Genomic DNA, 12,796 nt, shown 5'->3' with positions numbered 1-12,796 from the left:
GGAAAGTGGATGGACCTTGAGGGTGTCATGCTGAGTGAAGTAAGCCAGGCAGAGAAGGACAGAAACCATATGTTTGCACTCATAGGTCTAGCAGGAAAACAAGAGAGACCTAATGGAGAACCAGGGGGAGCGGAGGAGGGAGAGAGAGTTGGGGAGAGACAGGGATGCAAAACTTGAGAGACTATTGAATGCTGAGAATGAACTGAGGGTTGAAGGGGAAGGGGGAGGGGGGGAAAGAGGTGGTGGTGATGGTGGAGGGCACTTAAGGGGAAGAGCACTGGGTGTTGTATGGAAAATAATTTGACAATAAAATATTATGGAAAGAAAAAAAAGAAATATCCAAAAAAAACCCAAACAAACAAACAAACAAAAAAAAAACATCTTAATATCCAGTATTGCTAGATACTGTGAGAAATACAAAGGAATTTAAGTAATAGTTCCTGCAGCCAAGAATGTTATGATCTGATTAGGAAACACACAGGCAAAATTAATAACCATGCAAGCTTAGTGACTAAGGGTATAAATGTGTCTTCTCAGATGCAAGTGCTAACATATGTTATTTCATTTTAAAATGTTGAATAGACATGAATCCAAATAATCATTTATTGCATGGTATTAGTTGTTATAGAAAACTGGCAGTAACCGTATCATAAGAACACTGCATTTCTGAGTCATTTGCAAACTTTGGAAATAGTGTTCTTCAAAGCTCACCTTGAAAGGAAATTTAATTTCTATTCTTTTATGTACATCCCACCCTCAATGCTGAACAATAGTGAGTTGGGTCTAGGGGTTGAACTACTTCACCATCCCTTCCTACCAAGGAGAAATAAGCAAGTATTCCATAGTTTTTGTACATACACAGCCTTTGAAGAGGAAATGAGAGGCACCTGGATGGCTCAGTGGGTTAAGATCCAACTTTAGATTTGGGCTCAGGTTATGAACTCACATTAGTGAAATCAAATCTCAGTAGCCCATGACCACCATGGAGCTTGCTTAAGATTCTCTCTTTCCCCCTCACCCTCTCATGTGCCTACATGCACATACACATTCTCTCTCTCTCTCTCTCTCTCTCCCTCCCTCTCTCAAAATAAAAGTAAATACAAATATATAAAATAAAGTGAAGGGTAGATGAGACATGAGACACAGACAAGGGAAGAAGCAGACTGATGAGTTGAAAAAACTCATGGACTAGGAGCCAGAAAACTTGGTTCTGGTCTCATCCTAACTTATTGCCATGCTTTGAACAAGTCACCTAACTTCTCTATGCACTATTTTGGGAACAAGTATAAACCAAGAGGGGTAAGAAAAGTTTTAAATTCAACATTTATTTCCTTGTGAGGACTGTCCCCAAGGAATTACCTTCAAATGTTTTCATTAAATGCCTGTGGACAAAATTGAAAACCTAATTTTAAAATCACAGGCCCCTAGATCACTTAATAACAGACAATTAATGGTAACATATCTCCCCCTTTCCAAACCTAGCTACATATCTGACTAGACAGACCAAATGTCTCCTATCTCTGATGCAGTGAAATTCTTTGAAAATAAGCTAAAGAAAATATCATTTAGGGGACCTGATCATGGCTCTGACTGAATTTTAATTTGTTGACGACCATCCCTTGCAGAGGCATGAGTATTTAATGTGATTCTGTACACAAAAGCTCACAGACTAATCTGGCTTATAAAGCATTTCACTAAAAGTTTATTGTTGAAAGCTGTGGGTCTGAATAATTATTACTCAGGGACAAGTCCCTCTGTTCTAAAACCCTCCTCCTTTTTTTAGCCTCTGTTTATACTCTTAGTTCCGGTGGGTGCCTTCGATGATGACAAAAAAAAGAGAGTCAGTTCTGACTCACAACAGCACTGTAAATATCCTGACCCTTGTGGGCTACAGGGCCTGAGATGTTTATTTCATTTCCCTTTCATTCCATACTCAGCTGGGCTCTCAGATATGGAAAGGGAAGGAAAGCAGCCCACGCTGACTAATCAGTCCAAAAATATTTACTGAACACTCTCCAAGTACTGTACATGATGAAGAAACATGAAGACACATTCAAGCCCAGGCTTCAGAACTGCTCCTGGGCTTTGTGAGGACCCCAACTCTAAAAAACAACAATTGGCCCTTGGAGTGTGTGGGTTGGGGGAGGGGTCCAGGGTAGGAGGTTGCTAGAAAGTGCTTATGACCTAAGGCTCTCAGTGCATTAATGCATTTAAACATGTCCTCAGAGAGGACTGATTTCTCTCCAAACGTGATGACTTGGAGGGTATCGTTAGTGTCCAAAACAGGGCAGCTGAAATGTAGTGGAGGCAGCTCTATGTCTCTTTTGCTCTCCTCTAGCCCCGACTCCAGATCAACCTGTAAGTCCCAGTCTTTGTAGAACTAGAGTTACTATTTTGCATGTTTTAAAGACTGGGTGGTTGCTTTTCCCTATCAGAGTACTCAGGGTAGCTGATTTATGGAGACAGGGAAGGGAGATGTTGCAAGTAAGAACAGCACAAATCAGAAGGTTCTAGGGCATGTCCTTACCATACTGTGTCAGGTGAGCTTTTGGCCCAGTCTAAGGCAGAAAGAATAAAAACTTCTGCCAATTCCAGACCACATTCAAGGGGCCATATGCTATGCTAAATGCCTCAGTTGCATTATCTCATTTAATCTTCACATCACCACTATTCTCTGCCCCTCATCTCTCAGCAAGTATTACTACTTAGTAATGAGGAGAATAGTCTCATAGGGGCTAAGTAACTCCTCTGAGTTCACAAAAGTAACAAGAATAGAAAGGCAGATGCTAATACAGGTTTGTCTAAATTTAAATGCTGTGTTCCTCAGATATGGTTTGCCAGAAAAGAAGTTGGAACTCCATGAAGGCAGTGAAAGTGGGGAAAGAGCAATGAGAGGAAGAAGCAGAAGGAGAAGGCTCTTTTCCTAGTTCAACATGGCAAGAGCCTCAGGTTTCATTTCCTGGAGGTGGCATTTTGGTCCATTCTCAGTACAAAGTGATAGGGGAATACTTGTAGACCAAAGTCTTGGGTAGAAATTCTCTAGCGATGGGGGCCCACAGTAAAACCTGTGAGATCTCATGCCTTGTAGACACATGTCTACACATGTCTAACTTGTCTAGACAGAAGCTTACACTGAGGCATGATACAGTGCCCCTGCACCTTGGCAAGCAATGGTGACAATAAGAGGGGACCAATAAGGACAGGTCTAGGTCCTGAACTGTGGTACAATTCAACTGTGAGGGACTGTACAGAAGCTATAGGCATGGATGGGAAGTGGTTGGTTTTCCAGTGCCTGTTGTTTTTGGTATTTTTGAACCCAGCTTTATCCAAATTCCTTAATAAAACTACAAAGGAAGAAGATGACCATGGAGAAGTGAAAACTTCTCTGCCTGATGCAGTCTTCAGAAATATCATTAAGAAATGGAAACCTTTCAGGGCATGTAGGTGGCTCAGTCAGTTAAGAGTCTAACTTCAGCTCAGGTTGTGATCTCACTGTTCATGAGTTCGAGCCCTGCATCTGGCTGTGTGCTGACAGCTCAGAGCCTGAAGCCTGCTTCAGATTCTGTGTCTCCCTCCCTCTTCTGACTCTTCCCTGCTCACGGTCTGTCTCTCTCACAAAAATAAATAAACATTAAAAAAGAAAAAAGGAAGAAAGAAAGAAATGAAAACTTTTATTGTTTTCAATGTTATCAAGTCTTGTTAGGTAAAAGCTCAACCCAAGGCAAAATCAATGAAGTCCAGTCCTTTACACATTAATATACATTGCACAACGAAGCATGAGAATAGACTCTGCCTTCAAGAAGTATATGTGAATTTGTTTGTTTTGTTTTCTTAACAACTTTATTGAGATAGAATTCACATATCATACAACTCAACCTAGTTAAAGTGTACCATTTGATGGTTTCCAATATAGTAAGAGTTGTAAAGTCAACATCACAATTTTAGAACATTTTGTCTTTTCAAAAGAAACTCTATTCCCTATGTGTAGACTTCTCTATTACCTATTAACACCCTACCCTCCAACCCTAGACAACCACTAATATATGTTCCTATTCAGTACTTCATTCTTTTTTATGGTGAATAATATCCCACAAGATGAATATAGCACATTTTATTTATTCATTCATTTATCAGCTGATAGTTTAGTTGTTTCCGCTTTTTGGTTATGAATACTCATGTACATGGCTTTGGGTGAATATAAGTTTTAACTTCTCTTCAGTCTATAACTAGAGGTGAAATTGCCTGGTTATATGGTAACTCTACGTATAACCTTTGAGGAACTGTCAGACTGGTTTCCAAAGCAGCTGTACCATTTTACTTTCCCCTTAGCACTGTATGAGATTTCAACTTCTCCACATCTTCATCAATATGTATCACGATCTCTTTTTGATTATAGCCATTCTAATGGGTGTGGTATCTCATTATATTTTGATAATATTTTATTCAGAACTAATTATATTGAGAAACATTTTATGTGCTTATGAAGCATTTCTATGTATTCTTTGGAGAAATGTCTATTTAGATCCCTTACCTATTCTCATATTGTTTTCTTTTATTATTTTAGTTATAAGACTTCATTATATATTCTGGATATTCTTGTGTCCCTTATCAGATATATGTTTTGCAAATATTTTCTCCCATACTGTGAATTGTAATTTTACTCTCTTGATAGCATCATTTGTAATACAAAAATTTTAATTTATCTATTTTGTTATTTTGCCAATTAGACATTTAAAGCTTTAGTATCATATCTAAGAAATCATTGCCTAATCCAAGGACAGAAAGATTTGTACGTATGTTTTCTTCTAAGAGTTTTATGGTTTTATTGTGTACATTTAAATATATCATCACTTTTGAGTTCTATTTCTTGGCACGGTATTAGGTACGTGTCCAAATTCATTTTTCTGTATATGGATATAGTTGTCCCAGCAACATTTGTTGAAAATACTATTCTTTCTCTCACTTAATGCCTTGGCACCCATGTGGAAAATCAATAGCCCAGTTTATCGTCTTGTTTGAGAGGCAAGTTGCATAACTGAGGACAAGATACTCCATGAGAATTGAGGTAGCCATAGGTATTGGTAATGTTAGATTTAACAGAAAACATTCAGATGGTTAATTTGAATTATTAACCATAATGTTATTTCGGGAACAAATTCAGCACTGGTAAGAATGGCAGAAGGTTTAGAGTAGAATAAACTGGATAGCTTACTGGTTTATTCATTTTTAATGTGTCCCTAGAACAAACACTAAGGAAAAGAAGGAATGGACTCCCTGTTTAGGAACTAGGTTGCATAGGTTACTTATTAAACATCACTTTTTTTTTAAATTTTATTTATTTTTGAGAGAGAGACAGCATGAGCAGGGGAGGGTCAGAGAGAGAGAGGGAGACACAGAATCTGAAGCAGGCTCCAGGCTCTGAGCTAGCTGTCAGCACAGAGCCTAACATAGGGCTGGAACCCACCAACTGTGAGATGGTGACCTGAGCCGAAGCCAGACGCTTAACTGACTGAACCACCCAGTCACCCCACCACTTTTATAATCCTATATAATACAAGTTCTCCCACATGGATGGTGGACAATTTCTCCTCACTTTAGAAGCTTCTTCCACAGGGAGGTGTGATACCCCTGGCCTCTCCTACACCTCCCAGAGTAAAAGATATAACTTAATTGGATTAGTGAATTTAAAGATAATAAACTAGGAATGCTCACCTCAGCTCGGTTCTTCCCTTTTTCCTAGTGGGAATGAGTTGCCTACAGGGATTTGCATTTCTTTCCTCCTCCACACTAGGTCTTATGTCTTGGGGAGGAGAGGAGTGGTAGGGAGTCCTCACTTAGATTGAGATTTTCTGTTACTAGTTTAGTATGTGTGTATAATTCTGGAAATCAGAAAACTCACTTGCTCACAGATGTAAGCTATATCTTATGATTTTGCCTTTATCTGCATCAGAGGTGAGGTGGCAAAAAGATTGAGTCCACTGAGAGGCCACATAATTTGGTGCATGGTGCAAGAAATTGTAATTTCAGACCAACATGATATATGGGAAGTCTTTTAGTGGGGCCAGGATGTTAAGGAAAAAAATATTCATTCTGGTACTTGTCAAAGAATGGTAGGGCAAACTTTATGGGGGTGGGGGGCTATTACAATAGGTTACAGGAATTGCTACAATGAAGTTTTGCTGTAGGGGAGAGAGATTGGGCTCATTTCTGAATACAACAAGAAAAAGTGTCAATTAATAGCCAAGAAGCAGGGAAGAGCCAGCATATGGAAAATTACTAAGATGAAACACAAGGAGTAATGGGAGATTTGGGTAAATCATCTTAATGGGATTCTTGCTGTAGCCTGGCCAAGATGATCAGATGTCACCTGAGGGATGATACAGGATAAATAAACTGAGTAGATATCAAGAGTGATCAGATATCAAGGATGAGAGATTCTGGATAAACTGACTTAGCAGGATTCTTGCTAAAACTTGGCCTTTAGAACATGCCCAAGGACCAAGCCTAGTTGAAAAAGAGCTCAGAAGAGCCCGAAAGAAGTTTGGTCAAGGAAAGACTATATATCTGGGGTTTGAGGATACAGAAAGTCTGTATGGTGATAATTAAACAAGATTTTTAAAAGTGAGGTATTTGGAGGAGCCTAGGTGGCTCAGTCTGTTGAGTGTCTGACTTCAGCTCAGGTCATGATCTCACAATTCAAGGGTTCAGCCCCATTTTGGGCTCTGCTGACTGCTAGCTCAGAGCCTGGAGGCTGCTTCAGATTCTGTGTCTCTTTCTCTCTCTGCCCTTCCCCTGTTCATGTTCTCTCTCTCAAAAATAAATAAATGTAAAAAAAATTTTTAATTATAAAAAGTGAGGTATTTGAGGCATGTTGTTGGATTAATAAAATTCCTTAGGCCCTGAGAAATTACAGTTGGAATCCAGGGTACTGCTACTAAAGGAATCATGGTTCAACCCAATTATCCGGAAGTTCTTCGTCTGAGTCTAAACACAGTAAGAAATTGAAGAGGATGAATTTTAGACTTTAATTTCCTTGAACTTTAACTCATAAAAGCAAGTGAACTTGATTACAGAGATTAGCTTATTTGAACTTTGACTTGGCAAGGAAATTTAGTCTTTGAACTTTAAATTTCCCTTGGGAATTTGATAATAAGGGGCATTTATATTCAAATCTGGGACAGTCCTAAATTGCTGACATGTTATTATTGAATTGTCTTAATACAATTTATTATTGGAAGATCTTAGTGGGTCATTTAATTTCATTGAAAAGCCTCTGGTAAATGTTGGAAAATGTAATTAGATATAATGTGGGATGGGAAAGGGAATCAATTTTCAACCATGAGTACAAAGGTTTACTCAACTAGAGGACTGCTTTGATTCACTTCAGAACTTTTACCAATAAACTAAACTAACTTGATACTCAAAGAAACCATAGCTGGTCCCTGAGTGGGAACTGAGAGTACAACACTAATTTAGTGCTGATCTCCAGCCTTGAAGAAAAAGGACATATTCTTTGTTGACTCAGCTTAATAGCTAAACCCTCTGGATTAAACAACTAGAGTTGTTAGAGAGAAATACTTTACCCTGATTCTTGGTGTTTCTTTTAATGTGAAGTGTGGCATTCATGACTTTTATCTATCTCTCCACAGAAGAATTTCTTTGTAGATTAAGAATTACATCTACAGGGTGCCTGTGTGGCTCTATTGGTTAAGCAACCGACTCTTGATTTCAGCTCAGGACGTGATTTAACCTGAGATTGAGCCCTGTGTCAGGCTCCATGCTTAGAGGGTGGAGCCTGCTTGGGATTCTCTTTCTCCCTCTTCCCCCCAAATAAATAAATAAACAAATATTTTAAAAAAAGAATTACATTTGCCCACTAACTCCATTCACATTCCCCAATCTGGTCTAAAGGTGGTATGTCAATTTTGCAACCACAGCCACTTTTTCTTTGTCTTATCAACATTTGGGTGTGATCAAAATTAGAAAAGAATGGTGGTATTCAAACCCTCAAAACATCATCTTAAATTGCTAGTAAATTGCTAGAATAAATGTATTTATACATTTGTGTGATAAATATAATTTTATAAATCTTATAAATAAAATATATTTTATATTTTATAATGTTTCCACACATTATGAAAAATAATTTCATAAAGTATGAAAATATGTATACAGTTGTCCCTTGAAAAAAATGGGTTTGAATTGTCTAGGTCCACTTATATGCCTTTTTTATTCAATAAACATTGTGGAAATATTTTTGGAGATTTGCAACAATTAGAAAAAATCTTGCAGACAAACTGCATAGCCTAGAAATGCTGAAAAGAAATTTAAGTTAGGTGTTAGTATAAGAATATAATATATAATTAATACATATAACATACAAAATATGTGTTATTTAACCATTTATTTTATAAGTAAGACTTCTGGTCAATAGTAGTCTATTAGTAGTTAAGTTTTAGGGAGTCAAAAGTTACATTTGGAATTTCAACTGCACAGGGGTTTGTACCCCTAACCCCCATGTTATTTAAAAGTCAACTGTATATGAAATATACATAAGAATTATATATAAAATATATACATAAAATTTAATATATTAACATATATACAGATACCATGCATATAAACACACACATACCTAGTCTTGTGATTTGCCATTGTAAACATCTAGAATGTACATCTATTTGAGCTCTATGCTTGTTTGCAATATTTGCAAAAATAAAAGGGGCTCTGATTGTCAGACTGAAAGCAGTGATTCTCAAGCCAAGCATGCATCAAAACCTCCTATTAAAACACAGATTGGTGGCCCCAGAATTTCAGATTCAGTACATGGAGGTAGTGCCTGAGAATTTGTATTCCTAAGAAGTTCACATGTTTGAAGATGACAGGACAAACAATAGGAGTATATTGATATTCCCCAAATACATCTATCTTTGGATAATACTTTATGTTTGTTTTTAAGCTTTTATTTTATTTTATTTTATTTATTTTGAGAAAGAAAGAGAGCATGAGTAATGGAGGGGGAAGAGAGGGAGGGAGAGAGAGAGAATCCCAAGCAGGACTCAAACTCACAAACTGTGAGATCATTACCTGAATCAAAGTCAAGAACCAGACACTTAACCAACTGAGCCACCCAGGCACTCTGAATAATACCTTAATTTCATATTTAAAGGACTTTTCTTGCTATATTGATCTTAACATATATCATAGTATATTAAGGGGAAGAGCACCGGGTGTTGTATGGAAAACAATTTGACAATAAAATATTATGGAGAAAAAAAATCCATAAAAGAGGAAAAAAAAAAAAAGAAAGAAAGTCAGCCACTAGTTGACTTCACCTTTATTCTTTGCTTGCTAACAACTTGAGAAGTAATTGTATCCCATGTTTGAGGTAGGCAGCCAATGAACACTTGGCCAAGTACCATTTTTAATGGCAATCTTCAAGTTTTGCAGAAACTATAAACCTCTCCCAAAGAGTGCTGGACTGGCTAACCACAGGGTCCACAGATGTACATGTCTTCACCTTTTCAGAAAGCCAGCAGGCTCCCTCCCTACTTGTCCTTCAAAGGCTGGACACAGTGACAAGAAGAGAATCTGAATGCCTGCCAATTCTACGTAAGTTCAGACAATATCTTTGTTGATGCATAAAACATACCTGTTATAGCAGGCATCATTTAAAGTACTAAATCTCTTCTCCTCAAATGACAAGTGATTGTGATCATGATTCTTGCTCTCACCACACACGTTAAGAGGAAGAGTGAAATTGCCCATTTTATAAGGGAGGGGACAGGTCTGAAACTGAGACATGAAGGGATAAAACTCAGAAAACAGAAAGCAAATATTTTAGAGAATTGAATCCCAGTGTAAGTTAAGAGATAATTATGAAGCACTCAGACAATTCTAGTGTCTTTGAGACTGTGCTCTGGGGCCTGCATATCGGCATCCCTCTTCTGAAAGATTCCTTATGTATAGGGAAGTATATTTGTTCCCACACAACAGTCCTGCCTATAGAAGATTATATCAAGGACCAACCTGATCCAAATAGCCAGGGCCTTATCGACACTTGATTCTTGAGAGGGATGGCTGACTTACTCAGATCTCCTGGGTGTCCAAAACAGCAAATGCAGTTGATAGAATAGTGTAAAAGTGAAAAAACACAGAGAAAAGACAACAAGAAGAAATCAAGAATAAAAAGAAGCCAGAGGCAGAAATTGGAAGGAAAAGAATAGAGGGTAGAAGAGGAAGAAGAGGTAGAGGAATGAGAACACTTATGTGGCAGATTGGTCCCCATGGCTGTTCTCCTTTAGGGCTTACTTTGGTTACCTCCTCTTCCTTTCTTAGAGCCCTCATTGGGGGTCTGATAAAGCCTTTCTTGTCCTTACAATAAACTCCAATAAATTAAGATAACCTGAACAAGTTCCTAGTTCTTGCAAACAGATCTTTGCTAATAGAAATAGAGATAAGAAGAGATTGTTATGAAATAAGATCATTGACCCAAACCAAGAAGATGAAACATAATACAAGTAAATTGTGAATTGCTTCATTTAAATTTGAAAAATTAATCATGTCTGACTGGACAGTAGATTATGTAGGCTTGAGGAGACCTCAATGCAATGTATCTGGTAAAAAGCAAACTCAGTCTTACCTTGCTTTAACAGAAATTTTACTGTTGACAGAGAGAATGGGTGGATGAGGGAGGGAAAAAAGAAAGAGAGAGAGAATAGGTGCACTCTGCTTTGAACAAATACGTGGACTAACGTGACCTCTTCAGGGCCCCACACTCTATAAAGACCCTAACTAGACATCAAGTAGGCACATAGCAACAAGGACGGTTAGTGACAGCACAGATTAGGTGTCCTCTCCAAAATAGTTCCTAGACATCTATGTACCTCCTATAGTACCTTGCTACATCTTATTTTATTTGTTTAATGACCATATCCCCTACCAGACTGTAAGCTTCAGAAGACAAGAACACATCCATCTTATTCACTGCTCTGTTCCTAGCACCTCACACAGTGATGAGTATGGTTCAAATACTTGATATATCTTGAAATATTTGTTGAATAAATGAGAAATCCCATTGTATGAGTAATGGCAAAGTAAAATGGGAACTTTAAACATGGAAAGGAGGAAACTCCTTTCCACTAGATTCTGGTTTTCAAATATCTGTAAGATTTTCATGTAAAAGAGGAATAGGCTTATTAAGGTCTCAAGTGGGCAGAATTAGCATGATGGTGGGGATAAGAGAACCAGACTGGCAATCAGAGACAAAGCTCATTCCTCAAATCATGGAAGACTTGTTCCTTATACCAGAACAGTCATTTCATCATTTCTAAACTCTGTTCCAGCTTTACCATTTAATAAACCATTAAATGGTAGATAGATATTACTGGAAGGGAGATTTTTATTTTAATTTCATGAAACTCCTAGACATTTACAGATGTCAAAAGTAGAATGGTTTATCAAAAATAAAATGGTTTGTGACTCCTCAGTTAAAATAAATCAACAAGCAGAACTGTTAACTACTTGTTTTGTATGTTGTAGTTAAGATTCTTGCTCTGGGTGAGATGTTGGATAGGATAACTTATCCCCATCAAATTCTATGAAATTCTAATTACAAGGTGAGTTTTTCAACTTGGACATCAAGAATTTGAACCAAAGAAAGAAGTGGCTTCTATTTCATTCTTCAGTTTGTTAATTATGCAACTTAATTTTATAGAGCCTCAGTTTTCTCATCTGTTAAATGGGGATAATAGTACCTAATCTTCCTACATTAAAAGATTGGCAAAGATCAAATGAAATAATGTTTGCACTTCAAAAGTAAAAATTATAGTACAAATATATTAAGTCTCTACCCTGGAGGAAGAAAAGGAAATACTGGAAAACCATGTCCTCTTTTTTTTTTAATAGTTTATTGTCAAATTGGTTTACATACAACACCCAGTGCTCTTCCCCTTAAGTGCCCTCCACCATCACCACCACCTCTTTTCCCCCCTCCCCCTTCCCCTTCAACTCTCAGCTCATTTTCAGCATTCAATATTCTCTCAAGTTTTGTGTCCCTCTCTCTCACCAACTCTCTTTCCCTCTTCCCCTCCCCAGGTCCTCCATTAGGTTTCTCCTGTTTTCCTGTTAGACCTATGAGTGCATATGGTTTCTGTCCTTCTCTGCCTGACTTATTTCGCTTAGCATGACGCCCTCAAGGTCCATCCACTTTCCCAGAAATGGCCATATTTCATTCTTTCTCATTGCCATGTAGTACTCCATTGTGTATATATACCACATCTTCTTGATCCACTCATCAGGTGATGGACATTTAGGCTTTTTCCATGTTTTTGCTATTGTTGAAAATGCTGCTATGAACATTGGGGTACATGTGCTTCTATGCATCAGCACTTCTGCATCCCTTGGGTAAATCCCCAGCAATGCTATTGCTGGTTCATAGGGGAGTTCTATCGATAGTTTTTTGAGGAACCTCCACACTGTTTTCCAGAGCGGCTGCACCAGTCTACATTCCCACCAACAGTGTAGGAGGGTGCCCGTCTCTCCACACCCTCGCCAGCATCTATAGTCTCTTGATTTGTTCATTTTAGCCACTCTGACTGGTGTGAGGCGGTATCTCAGTGTGGTTTTGATTTGTGTTTCCCTGATGATGAGTGATGTTGAGCATCGTTTCATGTGCCTGTAGGCCATCTGCATGTCCTCTTCGGAGAACTGTCTGTTCATGTCTTCTGCCCATTTCTTCACTGGATTGTTTTGTGAGTGTGAAGTTTGGTGAGTTCCTTGTACATTTTCGATATTA

This window comes from Suricata suricatta, chromosome 1, assembly GCF_006229205.1.
Source record: "Suricata suricatta isolate VVHF042 chromosome 1, meerkat_22Aug2017_6uvM2_HiC, whole genome shotgun sequence".
Taxonomy (NCBI): Eukaryota; Metazoa; Chordata; class Mammalia; order Carnivora; family Herpestidae; genus Suricata; species Suricata suricatta.
This window is presented reverse-complemented; position numbering follows the sequence as displayed.